The sequence below is a fragment of the Rhipicephalus sanguineus genome, chromosome 11 (genome assembly GCF_013339695.2).
Source record: "Rhipicephalus sanguineus isolate Rsan-2018 chromosome 11, BIME_Rsan_1.4, whole genome shotgun sequence".
Taxonomy (NCBI): Eukaryota; Metazoa; Arthropoda; class Arachnida; order Ixodida; family Ixodidae; genus Rhipicephalus; species Rhipicephalus sanguineus.
This window is the reverse complement of record NC_051186.1, coordinates 112,354,280-112,364,765: the sequence shown is the minus strand read 5'-3', so window position 1 is coordinate 112,364,765 and position 10,486 is coordinate 112,354,280. Positions and strand designations below refer to the sequence as shown.

At 43.8% G+C, this 10,486-nt stretch overlaps 1 pseudogene; it reads right to left on the bottom strand.

Moving 5' to 3' along the window:
• Positions 1 to 1,020: 1,020 nt before the first annotated feature.
• On the bottom strand, positions 1,021 to 1,938 carry LOC125756289 (piggyBac transposable element-derived protein 4-like; annotated as a pseudogene).
• Positions 1,939 to 10,486: the final 8,548 nt, after the last annotated feature.

Below are 10,486 nucleotides of genomic sequence, written 5' to 3'. Positions count from 1 at the left end.
ATTGTCGGTAGAAATGGATATTGGCTATAACGAACTAATGGTTATAACGAAATAATTACGACTCCCCCTTCAACTTCGTTATAACGAGGTTTTACTGTAAACACATTACTGGATCAATGAACTCGAACTCTCACATCTCAAAAAATCGGCCAAGTCGAAATTTTCCGCGTGTACCAAACGATTTCTCATAGGTGCATGTCTGCTCTTTATCTCGAAGTATTTTCGTGCCCTCCATATCTTGACTGAGAGTGGAACAAAAACTTCGCCGTTGAACAGTTTCACAAGGTTCGCGAGAGGCTGCCACGCTATCGACAAAGCGGACACTGTTCCTGAATGTGAAGTCACAACCCAGTGGCATATTTTTGTCAAGCAACCCTGTGTCACGTCATGTGACGCTATAGACGTGCACAGAGGCAGGCCATGCAAAATAGCACGGTTCCTATACTTTGTTTTGTTTAGCGTCAGAGATGTGATATCAGTATTGGTTTATTTACGCAAGGCACATCGTGCGTATGTTTTCGTCTGCCATGCCATGTTGTGAGAATAATGTTGCCAAAGAAAAGCAAGTCACTGATGCTGCAAAGAAAGGTAACCCTAACTAAAGAAGCGGATTCGAGGCTCGAAGTTTCCAGACATCAAAACTGCACTTATTGTGTGGCTGCATCGTGCGAGAGGAGCCAGCCTTCCAGTCACAACAAAAAGAAGACCAATTCTCTGGACTTAGTGGTGGGCTACACCGATATCACCTGCAACATCGGCTGGTTTGACCCTATTCTTAAACGAAACAACGTCGTGTCAAAGACTGATCGCAGCAGTGTGGACACAGCTACTCAAGGGGTGACGACATCGACCGAAACAAGAAACGTGCTTCACTTGATGCGAATTAAAGTTGAGTGCAGCGGCGGGGATGATCGGCACATGCGACATGTTAACCCATTGGCTTCCGCGCTCTCCGCGGCCGTTCCCGCCTGGTATACTGCCGGAAAATTTTCGCGCCCGCCGACGGCTTGGGTAGGTGCACCTAAACCGCAATAAAATCCGCAACAAACGTCATAGAATAACAAACTTTGTTTTATTTGCTTAACAATGCTTGACTGCATCAGGTGCTTCAGTATGACTTTCGTGTGTGAAAAAGTTTGAAGCACACAGGCATGTGAAGAGCAACTTCACATTTTTCACACTCCCATCGGCTCTCGGACTTTTTGCCGTGTGCCTTACAAACTAAGCAAAGTCTTGATGGATTTTGCTTGACTTTGTTTGGCAGGATGTGGCGAGGAAAATGAGCCCATTCGGCGGCTTGTAGGCGCATTGGTGAGGCCGCTACAGGCGGTTTCTTCGATCATGGTAGAGGGGCAGAGTGGTCTCTTCGAAAATGGCCTCAGCGAGATTGACCTTCCAATCAGTGTAGTGGAGCCGCTTGCCAGTTGCTTTGACAAATAGAGCATAGCTGTTATACACAGTGATGTCCATAATGTAAAAGAAGATTTTCTTGTAGCCTTTCTCATATCTTCTCATGATGGGAAAGGAAGCGAGTTGTTGGTCCTCGCGATCAACTCCTCCCATGCCTCGGTTGTAATCAAGTACAACTTGCGGTTTCAAAACTGGCAAGCCGTTCTGGCGACCCTTCTTTCCTGAATCGGTCACATTAGCTGCATTGTGCAAGGTAGAGAGCATAGTTACTTGCTTTTTATCTTGCCATGTCAGAGCCATGATGCCTTGTGCAAAGAGAGCTTTGCATTCACCTTTTTTCATCTTGAGTTTCTTGAATTCATCTGGCATGTTCTTACGATGTAGACGAACTGTACCCACTGCATTCGAACCAGATTCTTTAAGGCGACGAAACAGTATCGGTGAAGAATACCAGTTGTCCATATATATCGTGTGGCCATCATGTAAGTGTTTTCCAACGAGGTCAAGAACAACGGCCTCACTGCACAATAGCCCATCAGTCGCTGGTGTTTTCTCACTTTTTCCAGTATAAATAGAGAAATTCAGGCAGTAACCACTCGATGACTCACACAGTTTGTAGAATTTCAATCCAAACCTTGCTCGTTTCGAAGGATTGAACTGAACGTAAGACAGCCGACCGCGAAACTTCTTCAGGCTTTCGTCGACCGCAAGATCTTCTTCGGGATGATAGGCTGCACCAATGGATTTTAGTATGTGCTCAAGGACAGGCCGTATCTTCCAGAGCCTATCTCCATTTTGGGGAATGCTGTTGTCGCAGAAATGCAGATAGCGTGACAGTGCCCAAAAGTGATGTCTTGGCATGACAGTGGCAAAAAATGGTGTGCTGATGACAGGTCTCGTTGACCAGTAGGACTGAATGCTGCTCTTTTTCACTTGGCTCATCAACACGCACATGGCGAAATAAGCTTTCATTTCACTTGGCGTTGTTTCATGCCATGAGGGGTCGGGATGCGAGCGCTGCTTCTCGATTGCAAAGGCGTTTGTGTGCAAAGCAGTTATCCCCCAAATCTCTTCTCCAAGAAGCGCGTTGAACATTCCAAGAGCACTCGGATTTGCACCTACTTGAAGCTCTATGGATCTCTTGATACCTGGTTGGCCGCTGAAAGGGTGCTCGACAATTTTTTCAACACTGTCATCTTCCCATCGCCAGTTTTCAATCCTGCGCTTCTTTGGAAATGTCTGCGAAGCATCCATGGAGGCGTCCGCTGAACACAGATTCTCTTCTTCGTCACTACCACTTTCATCAGTTTGGCAGTCCCCATTGTCTAACAAAACATCGTCCTCATCGCAAACGTCACTTTCTTGGTCACTGTCGAACACAAGATTCAGTATTTCTTCATCCGTCAAACCGCGTTTCTTCCGTGACGCCATGTTTCGAAAAAGCCGCGATAGTGCACCCTTCGCCTCTGAAGAAAAAAACCACTTTCAAACAGCTAAAAAACCTGGACAACTATGTCCATCTAGAGGATAATATACCAAGCAAAAAGCAAACACAAAGTACTGTGCTGCCATCTATGAAACAATGTAAAAAATAAACATTTTCAAGGCGGCCGGCGCTTCGCCGGTCAAAGCGCTTTTGGCCTCGCCAACCTGGCCGGCAGAGTGCCGGCCGCGGAAGCCAATGGGTTAAGCAACTCAAGAAAGCTCAAGGTGCAAGTCTTACTGAGAAGCAGACCAGTCTAAGCCTTCCTGCACTACATAAAAAGACAGTGCCAAAAAAGACAGCTGGTTGATAGCTCTGGTATGTAATTTTTCTTTAAAACCTTTACAAACAGCTAGTTAGGCACTCCTGTTAAAAAACTGGTCAGTAGTGATAATGTTGTTAGATAGAACTGGACTTATCAATGGAATTTGCGCAGCTTTGTTATCTGAAAAATCTACTTATCTCGAATTTTTTTTTGTTTTTTACTACTTCGAGTTAACGAGGTATTACTATATGTGGTTATCAGCAGACGTGGTAGACAAACGCCGCGAAATACAACAGTGCATCAATGCTAAAGAGTCACACTGTCCCTAATGCATTCCCCTAAGACTACTCCAAGCCGAAATCGTCTTAGGGGGAGTCGTCTTAGGGGGACCTTTTCTTCTCAACAGATCGTATTGCCGGGCACAACATGACGCACACCTCCTCTGACACTCCCCCTTTCTGAGACCTCCTGGCGCTTTAAACAGAGCATTCTCGCAGTGCTTCCAGACTTCTAGACAAAGCTCTCTGCACCTAAGGAGGTTTTGCATCACCTCCAGGACCAGAATCAGGCATTGCAAGCTTTCCGCACCTCACCTGGTTCTGCACTGCCTCCTTGATCGGCGCACCGATCACGGAGCTAGTGCAAAGCGACTATGTCATGTGATGCAAGATCCTGCAACGTCACAGTGCATGATGCCATGACGTCAAGTCTTGGCGATCCATGACGTCATGATGACGTCATCAAGTGATCATTTTTTGTATCACTCGTGTTGACGCTGCCAATGGTCAATTTTCACGATCCATGAGGCATCCAAGTTTTTCACATTAATATTGCGTATTGAACATTAACAGCCTGGCCGTTAAAACCTGGCCTTACATACGAAAATGGCCTCCACTATGTAATCTCTGTACCGTGCGCTAAACAGCTTCGCTGGTCATTCACATCGCAGAGTGGAATGGCTCCTCATTTTTGTTACTGCGACCACAGTGATATGGATGCACACTGCAGGTTTACGCAGCGACAGTTTTGAACATTCTTCAATCCTTCTACAGTGACCGTCGCCGGTGCCATCATTTTCTGTATGAAGTCGAAATCGATAACATCGCTCCGCGCATCGTGTGTTCTAGTATAATAAAAAGTTGGGAGGATTGGTGTTGGTGCATGATGTAGAGGGAGGCACAACAAACACGGCACACAAGAAAAGAGGACACAGGACAACATGCTGCTAGAAACTACGACACGATACTACGGAAAAAAATGTCAAATTCCGTATGTCCACCGGCTTTCGCACGGCATTAAACGGGTACTGACACCATTTTTCGGAGGAAAGTTTACTCTGCCAGAGAAATCTCCTGTATACAAAGAAAGCTATGTGCAAGTGCGAAGCTCAGCAAATACTGACATTTTATTTTGATAATAAAGCCAATTTTCCCATGGCTCACCTACTGACATCAACACTAGCTTGATGTCAGGCTACAGTACTAATGCTCCTGACTTGACGCAGCAGTCCGGCTAGTTATGCAGGTACCAAAACTTCGAAAATAGCCACTTTTTCATCACCAAAATATTCAGAATGGCCACTTCTGAGTCACGTATGGAGCGACAGTGCGGAACTGCCGTGGAAATGTCGCAATATTTTGCACGAGCACGTGACGAGAAGCTCATATCATGTTGCGACGTCTGGTACAGTAGGAACCGAATTTTCTGTGCTTACTTCGCGTTTAGAAAAATGACACCACAAAAACCGCTTCAGTCCCTGGAACGGCCATATTCCCTTAAAGCGAGCGTTGAGTTACACGAGATCGGATCCAAAAGGGTTAGCTACTAGCCTTACATTGTACAACAATACAATTTGTTGGTACCTCATTCATTCGCCCTGAAGCAAAGCTGACTTTTTTTTTTTAACCGTCAGCTACTGACACATAAAAGTGAGAGGCAGACGTGTAACATGGCGTAGCCACTTTACAGTGGGCCTTCCGACACCAGGGCAGTCAGCGACGGGCCCGCTACTGACAGTTGCGCATATTAAAACCGAATTGCAGCTGCTCTCTCCAGGAGGCATGCTTTTATTAACGTGACGACATTTTTTAAAAAAGCAAGCGAAAAATTCAAGTTGGGACCCTAGCACTCACAATCTCGAAAGCGAAGGGACTTTTAGGGGTATTTACCGCAACAGCGATTACAAACCCGGATGTGCTGGTGGAAGGAATTATGAAAAAGCTCTTCTGGATAAATTTCCATGAATGATGTATATTTGAGGTAAAGTGTCAACACGTTCTTACTGTTCACGTGCTTTTCCACAGACGTGAAGCACAAAAAATTCTATATTGTTTCATATATCTATTGCTAGCATTCCCAGATTTCATTCTGCGATGCCCGGAAACGGAAGCAACAGACATTTAAGCGGCACGTGTGTAATTAGTGAACATTGCTATAGCTGCGTGCCGTGCGACGCTTGAAACGAGCTACCAGCAGTGTTTCTGGAACAGACAAAGCACTGCCACACTTTTACGCTATCAATTGGCCTACAGACGTCACAAGAATTTGCAGAAAGCGCATTTTGCCGTCGAGCCGACTCGCACACCAGAAGCTGCGTCGGCACAGTGTTTTACTTCGAACGCATGCACGAGCGCCGTTTCTTAAGCGGAATTATTCTTGGTCCGTGGCTGTGATTTTGACGGCCCCAAGATCAAGCTGTACGTGTTTTGGTGTGCCGGTGGCATGATTGCAGGAGACAGACGGCCCCAAACCCGTGACTCTGGCACAGTTTGGTGCAATTTCAGTCGATATTATCAGGATGGCACAGTAAATCCCATTTGGCGCACTTTGGCGCAGGAGTGGGATTACTGTAAATGAGAGCAGAGGGCATGTTACTAAGGCGTCCCACGTTTCCTTAGCTGATGACAAAGAAAGCATTTACGATGATTTTCACTGAAGGTAAGAAGCTACATTTGCTTGAAGGTGAACGGTGAACGCTGCTGTCTTGACTCAGGTGCTTTAATTTGTCATTATCGGGACAAGGTGGCCAAAGAAAATTTGGACACAAATTCCAACACCTAGGTTGTCAAACTGTGTGCTGTTAATATTCAATCGATGTTGCTAGATCTCCTAAAGGGGGCACTGAGCCACCCTCAAACATTTACTAATGAAGGAAAGCAGCATAATGTGGAAAGCATACATCCATAAGCAAACCTTCAGAAGACAGACTTTAATTACTGCACACAGTGGTAACAATACAAGAGTGAAGAAAAAAAGGATGAAAAAAATGCTCTTTCCCGTCCTTGTTTTTTTTTTTGCCCTGTGTTGCGCCATTACCACTTTGCACAATATTGTCTCCTGGTCGTGACTGTGAAGAAGACTGCAGCCGGGCTATTAAAGACTTAACTCTATTTGTTCGAATTTGTGTGCCGAAGAAACGAGAAGTCAAGCTACAGTTAATTCTGCCTATGACGAACCTGCATACAATGAATTCCTCGATATTATGAAGTTTTTTTATTCCCCGCTGTAACAACATAGAAGCACATGTATTTGCGACCTCTATGTAACAAAGTGGCAGCAAGAGACAACCTTCATATAAAAAATTTTCGCCGCTGACAACCTGGCGATTTTGCCCTGAACTTCGTCATTTTGGCATGAACAGGAGGCACATGCATATTCTGCGGTTGCCCCGCTGCCGACGGAGCGCAAAGTGGCAGCATCACACATGGTCCAGTATTGCCATCCCTCATGAACAAGCAAGTGAGCAAAATAATGCAGTTATTGCTGCGTTTTTTGCCGCTAAATAAATGTTTCAGGTGAGCTCTGCCTTTAGTTCGCCTTCTGTTTAATTTGTGCATTTCTTTTCCTAATTTTCGTGCTTAAACTACATATAACGAAAACCTCTTTGTAACTTTTGGGAATTTTGGGGGGAATTTGTGAATTTCGTTATGTCCAGGTCTAACTGTACAAGCAATCCAAGCTGTACACTGATAGCAGCGAATAGAGCATCAGCCGTCGAGAATCTGCCAAGCGGTAAAGCGCGTCCGCTTGTATACACGTGCTATCAAAGATTCCAGCATTATCACTGGTGGCCACGTAAGCTCTCAAATAAACTCGACTATTCGTGTCCTGTGAGCAATCTTAACAGAATGATCTCAAACAATCGCAAAGCTTCTCAAACATAGAACGCTCGGTGCTGACCACGCTGCATACAGTTTTTGCGGGTGAAACCCAAATACATCGAAATAAAACATGCGTGGCAATATGAACCAACTAGCCAAAAACATGTTTTGATAACTTTCATTACATAGGTGGTTAAATTGACCTCGAATGAGGGTTCTGAGTAGTGTCTCCGCATAATTATCGGGCACGAATTATTTTGATCCTGAAATATGTCCTCACCAGATTTGGCAGCTATGGGAAATGCGAACAAGAGGAAAAACTACCATCACTCACTTTCACGCAAGCGCTTCCTTGCTGCTCCGTCCAACCTTATGCTCTTCCCAACCATGCACGTAAAATCTGCAAGACAAATTCCATTTGTTAAAATTGCAGGCAAGTACAGCAGCAAGGTGCTCCTGTAAAGAGGCTAAGAGGACCCATTTAATATTGCAAATTAGCTGATACAGTGAATTGCAGAAAAACAAAATCAAACCAAACAATAACTGAAGAACATGACAGCAATGTGCCTTCAGGAAAAGGTCCAACATTTTTTATCTGTGTATACAATTCAAATGTGGCTCTAGTTTAGATGTGGAAAAAAGGAATACTCGGTCCAGTACTTATAAAATTAAGGTCAGCAGGTATATGGGGAAAGGTACAATAAGAATGCAGGCAGCATTGCTCCTTCGTGATCACTTATATACATTTAGACATACAACAGTCAAGTTTATTTAATTAGCACACATTGAGTATGCCTACAAAATCTATAGACTAAAAAATTTTAGGATGTGGGATTTAACATATGGAAGCAGCCCAATGAGTTACCCCATGCCTGCATTCTCCAAAATGCTGGATGTAAAGGAGTGTATCACGATCATGAGCCACACACCACTTTTTCTTATTCTCTTTGCATTTTGCTTCACCGCATTCTTCTGGCTGCGGCACACTGGATGAAAAATCGTATTCACGAGCCATGCACACAAACACAGGCACGTGTATGGGGGCTCTTCACTCTTCTCAAACTCGAGCAGCAGCGGTGACGACGACGACGAAAGGATGCACGCTAACTGCATCCTTTGCAGCTTGGTAATAGGTATTGAACATTGCATGCAGTATTCAGTTCCTCACTGCTGCTGAGGTTTTATTGGGCATTGTAGTCAGAACAGTGCTTTCTTTCTAATCTTCGAGCCCTGTGTCTCTTGCTTTGTATTTTTGTGCAACTTTTACATCATGTGCTTGAAACCATGGGGGATAAGTGACATAGGCAGTACTGCAGCGACTCTAGCTGATAGGCAGCCTAACAGCAAAAAGAGGTCGTGAGGTTTCTAGGTGATCTAGTGGGAAGACTTGAGTTTTCGACCAAGGCTAAAGGTGAAATTGCTAAGGTCGCTTCCTCGAACACTGAAATAGTTACTAAACTTGGAAGCGTTCAAGATGCTATTGGCTTCATGAATGAGAACTTTGGGCTCTTTAGAACTGATGTGCAGGCTTTTCGCAAAGAGATTGACGTGGTAAAGGCTGAGAGTGCGCATTGTCATAAGGAAAACGAAGAACTGTGGAGGGACCAGAGAGAAGCTAGACGGGCAATTGTTGAGCCGAAATACAGCCAAAATATGAATATCAAAATCCAAGCTCTTCTGCAAACCAAAAAAGACAACTTGGAGAAAACTGTTGCAAACATTGTCAAATGCTCAGGAACTGACGTCGCAGATAAAACTCACGTTGCACACAGTGTACTGTCAAAAGATAAAAAGAAATCGAATGTGATCGTCAGATTCCTCCCGAGAATGACGCGAGACAAGACGTCTGCAACAAGAAAGGCTGAACTAGATAGCACTCGTCTTAGCTTTGACGAGAGTAACCCCGTATATATAAATTTGACCCCCCTCTGCATGGAAATGAAGGTTCTGCTCAATAAAGCACAGCAAGAAAGCTGTGAAAGAGAATGGTAATATGTATCGGTATCACAGGGCAGAACCTTCATGCGGAAAGCAGACAGGACACCTGTGTTATATGTAACTTCTGATGCGGATCTGGCTAAAATAGTCTAGCTTAACGACAGCCTTACATTTCTGTAGTGAGTAACGGTGATGTATTTCAGTTTATCCGAACTGAGCTCGTATGTACGCGGCTGTCACAGGCGGCCGCGTACATATGCGGTCCTTCCTTCACATTGACGTGCAATCGGCTCATGCGAAAGAAGAAAACTTTTCTTGACGATTTCAATTTCTTATTTTCCGTTATTACGATGACTAAACTTGGTACAGTAGTGAGACAGACGTGTTCCGTATTCACAGATATAACACTGTGTAGCAAAGTTGAAAATACAGAATTCGTGGTGGTGTATGCTCACATGAGTGTCGTTGTCCCTTGAGGTGTTAACCTTACAGTATCAGAGCTAAATTTTTGTAGTGATCTACAGGCCACCTAATGGCAATATTGATTCATTTACTCAATATCTAAAAAAATCTATTTTCAATTAGCTTTAATTACACATTAGTGCTGGGAGGCGATCTTAAAATGTTAAGCAATACGCATAAACAGACTCGATTTTCAGACCTTCTGGCTTCCTTTTTTATATAAAACGCAATTGCCATTCCAACACGTAGGAATGATACCAGTTCTACGCTATTAGACTTTTTTATCACAAATAGTACAATAGTACGAAACAGGCAGGCATCCTGCATGCCCCAATAAGTGATCATTTGCCCATACTGTATATCTAGTCATAGAAAATATAACCAATGAAAGGAGTCATATCCTTTCAGCCATTTACTTTCAGCCAATTATTTCACAAATGCTACGTTCTTTTATAAAGGACATTAGCACTAAATTGGAATAATGTTCTGTCTAGTTCTTCCGCTGGTCTTGCTTATGATTTTTAACAATGAAATATGCAATGATGCAGTGCTAGCAAACAAATTTAATGAGTACTTCATTAGTTGACACTAGTAATAATTGCAATTCATCAGGTTATTTGCCTCCTGCTTTAAATGATTTTTTGTTTGCTAATCCTACAGACGTGCAAGAGCGCATCAGCGTTTTTCAACATTTCAAAATGAGTAAAAGCGAGGACAGATGGTTTAAAATTAGAACCTATAATATATATCTTAGATCTTGTATGTGCCTTCTTAGTACATATTTATAATATCGTGTTCACCAGTGGAGTGTTTTCCGAGAGGATGAGA